The sequence below is a fragment of the Schistocerca piceifrons genome, unplaced genomic scaffold (assembly GCF_021461385.2).
Source record: "Schistocerca piceifrons isolate TAMUIC-IGC-003096 unplaced genomic scaffold, iqSchPice1.1 HiC_scaffold_1953, whole genome shotgun sequence".
NCBI classification, from domain to species: Eukaryota; Metazoa; Arthropoda; class Insecta; order Orthoptera; family Acrididae; genus Schistocerca; species Schistocerca piceifrons.
Window position 1 is genome coordinate 25,001 of NW_025727849.1, and position 5,000 is coordinate 30,000.

Sequence of the window (5,000 nt, forward strand, 5' to 3'; positions counted from 1 at the left end):
AAAAAATATTAAGGAACATCCACAACACAGCCACTTCAAAAGAAGTACACTACTGAAATTAAAATCCTAAAACATGACTATATAATGTAGACTGCTTTGTGAAATAAAGATTAAAAAAAAAAAAAAAAAAAAAAAAAAAAAAAAAAAAAAAAAAAAAAAAACACGGAAACTTCAGTCCTGGTGTAGAGAAGAAACATACATAAAGGCGGCAAATCCAGAAACAGTATAAAAGAAAATGGCTCACACAGGTGACCTTAGCCAACACCCTCTCTTTCAAATGTCAGGCTAAGCATATTGGCAAAATCATCTCGGAGGCCTGGCAATCGCAAGCGCTGCCAGTAAGCAGTAAGCATGTACTGCCGAAACGCTAGGTGTCCATCCTCTTCATGACAACTGTTGACAAAATGTACGAAATGGCCAATCAACCACATGACGGTATGGAGCTTCGTTCGCGGAAAAAAGGAAGAATCGGGCCGGACGATGATGTCAATAGTATAAGCGGCTTCAGCAGACCTAGTGACAAAGGCAAGTTGTTTCCTGAGCCAACGCCAATTAGCAAGGTGCCCACAGCAGGTGAATCGATGTTCAAGGGTATCCACGAGACCACACCGAGTACAGGTGTCCGTGTCAGAAAGACCAATACGGTGCAGTCGTACATTGGTGGGAACCAAATTATTTATTACCCTATACCACGTGGACGCCACGGCCATAGAGTGGATCGGCAGACTAACATTCTTCCAGACGTTCCTCCAGGACACAGATGGAGACGCCAGTTCTATTGGATTGGGACCGGCCAGCCCCTCCCAGCGGGCAATCAAGCCCTTGGTCGTTGGCACCGGTCGCCGCAAGAAGACGTCACCGAGGTAACTCACCGCAATGTAAAATTCCCGAATGTGTTTCAACTTAAAATTTAGGCGTCCGACATCGACAGGTGGAGCAAGGCTCGCCGGACGCACAACAGTAAAAAGCCTGGATGTAATCGAAGTCACTTCTTGCGTAACAATTAGAGTCGTTCGGCGGACGTACAAAGCAGACGCCTTGCGAGTAATGTCAGAGAGGCCCAAGCCTCCGGAGATACGCGGTTTCGTCATTACCTCGTAACGTAACTTGAATAGATGGCCCTTCCATATAAACCTGCTAGACAATTGGCGCAACCTTTTCGCCACCATCATGGGAAGTGGGAACAGCTGAGCAACATAATAAGCTTTACATAGAACGTAGGTGTCTAAAATTCTGACTTTTTGCAAAATGGTAGCAGAGCGCTGCTCATGGACCATCAGAGCCCCCTGTATCTTCTCGGTGACAGATTTCCAATTGAGAGCCGCCATTTTTAGAGGACACCGATCAATGATAATCCCCAAGGACGTATGGCGATCGACAACAGTGGCCCAAGGGACGTCAGCATCGCGAAATCCTCGAATATCAAGGAACTTACATTTACCCTGATTGAGACGCGCTCCAGAGACACGACAGTATGCATCAACTGCCCCTTTCAACAACGGGATATCATCACGTTGACGGAGGAGAACAACGACATCATCCGCATATGCCTTAACAGAGAGCTTCCCACCAGAGAGGGACATACCCTGAAGCTTGAGAGCAATAGTCCGAAGCAGCGGTTCCAGGGACAATACGAATAAAGACATAGAGAGCGGACTACCCTGAGGCACTCCGCGGCGGATAGCAATGGGCGGCGTCAGCTGCCCATTGACTGACACCCGAGCTGTTATTCCCCTATACAAATTGCCAAGAACACCACGTGATGAAGCGTTAAAACCTATTGTACCTAAAACACGATCTAAAAACACATGACTGACGTGATCAAAAGCCTTATGAAAATCAAGGAAGGCAAAGGCACAATGTACGTTTGTAACCGCCGCAACCGAGACAACATCCCGATATTCGGCTACTGGTGTCAGAATAGATCTATCATGAAAACAACATTGATGTGCACCAATCACACGCCGAAGCAGAGAGGACAACCGGCTATTGAGCGCTCTAGCAGCTGTCTTGTAGTCAAAATTCAGCAATGTGAGCGGACGAAGATTGGCAGCAGATGAACGACCAGAAGACTTCGGAATTAAAACAATTTTCCCTACTTTAAAATCCGCAGGCACATCCATCCCCCTGACAATCCCATTTAAAATCTGCGTAAAAATGCCACCCAAAAGAGGCCAAAAACGGAGATAAAATTCTTTAGGCAGGCCGTCTGGACCCGGCGATTTACTGGACGGAGAGCGAGCAATAAAATCGAAAACCTCATCTACCTGGAACTCCCGGAGAAATTCGCCGTTCGCGTCAGGCGCGATCGTCGCAGTTAGATCCCCAAAGACATCATCCGAAAGAGACTCACCAGAATCATCGGCAGAATATAGACTAGTGTAATACTGATGAAGAGCACGAACCATTTCCTCCTGTGCAATAAGCTGTCGTCCATCATCCACCGTAAGAGAAGAGATGAAGGAGCGACGACGACGAGTCTGATGCCGTAGCAGGTGGTACAAGGATGTCAGCTCACCTTCAACAAGAGAGTGAGGTTTCGACTTGACTCGCAGACCATCCATCTGTCGTCGTTTAAGGCTCAAGAGCTTGGCTTTAATACGACGAACATCATGGATCCGCAGAGGAGAGGTACCCGCCGCGTCATATAGTTCACGCAGGACAGAGTAGTAATATTCATACGTGTTCTTAAAATCACGCGCCCTAGCAGCACAGTAGAAAATCAAAGTCTGACGAATCTTGGGCTTGGCAAACGCAGTCCACCAAACCAGCAAGGAGGGGTATCGCGGGACAGAGCGAAGACATCGCTCCCACACGCCACTTATAACATCATCCATAGCACTGTCGGCAAGGTGGGAAACATTTAACATCCACTGGGAACGATAAAGTTTTGCAGGTTGGTGACTAAGATTTACAGTGGCAGTAAAAGCACAATGGTCAGAAAAACTAGTAGGAATAACATCGACAGAAAGAATTTTATCACATAAAAAATCAGATAAATAGAATCTGTCGAGTCTACTGCATGAGGACGCGGTAAAAAACGTATATTTCACCAGGGTTGGATATTTGTGTTCCCAAACATCACGCAGATGCATCGTACGAACTAAGTCATGTAAATCACGGCAATAATTAAAATTGGGGGACTGGTCTGCAGGGCGTAAAACACAATTAAAATCGCCTCCGAGCAGGAGACTCCGAGGACTCTGGCGCAAAAGATAAATAAGCTCTTCTTTATAAAAGCGCGATCGAGCCACAGTGTGACCCGAACCAGAGGGGGCATACAAAACAATGAGGCGGAGATCAAAAAGACGACAACCAATCCCACGGCCAGAGTCAAGGAATTCAACGTCAGTAATAGGAATGCCCTCTCGAAAGAAAAGAGCAGTTCCTGTTGAATATTCCGGCGCGACATTAAAAACAGTTTGAAATCCAGGTAGAGAGAGATCAGAAAACAACACTTCCTGCAAAAACACTACGTCCGCACAGGCGTCGTAAATAAACTGCCGCAAAGAGGCAATGCGAACGTCGGACTCAATACGGTTAACATTTAAGGTAAGAAAGGTGTATGCTTGAACCATAGAGAGAAAAGCGAGAAAACAAATCACCTACACCGACGCACCAGCGTCACAGTCCATAGCAGGGGTGACGGAGGCATCCGAGGGAGGGGGACTGCTACCCCGTTCCGTGGATCCCTTACGTTTCGGTTTTTTACGAACAGCATTAACGTTCGGCTGAACGCGTAACTTGCGTCGGCTGACGGGCAAGGAAACTTCAGCCGCCGGTGACGTAGGAGGGTCAAGTTCTGTATCCGACACCACCCGCGCCGGTCCACATGCGGGATCCGGGGTCGCGGGGGAAGCATCCGACAAAACGGAATGGTCAACACCTGCACTAGCTTCCGGCAAACATGGACTGCACGGAGGCGAAACGTGAGCAGGAAGGTCCGAGGCCGCAGAGTTGGAAGGAAGCGGAGCAGCTCCGCTGGCAGAGGTATGGGGCAGCGAAGCAGGAAGTTGTCGCGGCTCCACTTGTTGTGACATCGAAGTCGGTTCGGAAGACGGCGCCAACAGGCCCGACCGACGACCCGACTCGAGAGAAGCTGCGTCGGAGGCCGGAGGGGCGCCAGCAGCCGCCACCGGAACCGCTACCTCAGGAGGGCAGGGAGCAGCTACAGTACACAGTGGCTCGGAGGATGCCGGTCGCTCGGACTGGGGCATCTCAGGGAGATCCTCATCCGTACTATTTCCATCGTGTGGGCGACGCCTCTTATTATTCAAAAGTGGCACACCCACCTGAGGGACAGACGGAACAACATCAGATTTAGCACGCAAAGGAGGAAATTCTGTGTCAGGGGTGCGCAAAACCTGTGGCGGGGCGCTACTACCACTGGACTGTGCTACACCAAGAGCAGAACCACCTGCAACGAGGTCAGCGACCGTTAACTTGCGACGCTGTTCGAGAGAATTTTTTAAAACAAAAACTCTCCGCGGACAGTCGGTACGCACGTGACCACTTTCATTGCACAAAAAACAGGTGCCAATCTGACCACTATATGTTACATGGACACGATATCCACCGATCTGCAGGTGAGATGGAATATTCTGCTTAACGTGCATTTCGACTGAACGAATACCACTGTAACATTGCAGGCGATGTTGGCTTGACCAGCGTTCAAGGCGAATGCTCTTTACATCACCATACTTCTGTAGACCCTCCTTAAGATAGACATTATCCACCTCCGGTGGAAGGTTGTAAACACGAACATTGGTATACGTGATGGAAGCATTGGAAAGCAGCACGGTACTTACAGAATCATCCCGATGCCGAAAGAGAACTTGATGACCATATTTAGAAAGAATTTTATCAACCTGAAGTGGGTCCATAAACTTAACAAAGAAAACATATAGTTCGGTATCAAAATAAGCAGTGTGCACCTGATCCGAATGAACACCAAAGGTATCTACCAACCAATCATGTATCTCAAGAGAACTAGGTTGCAC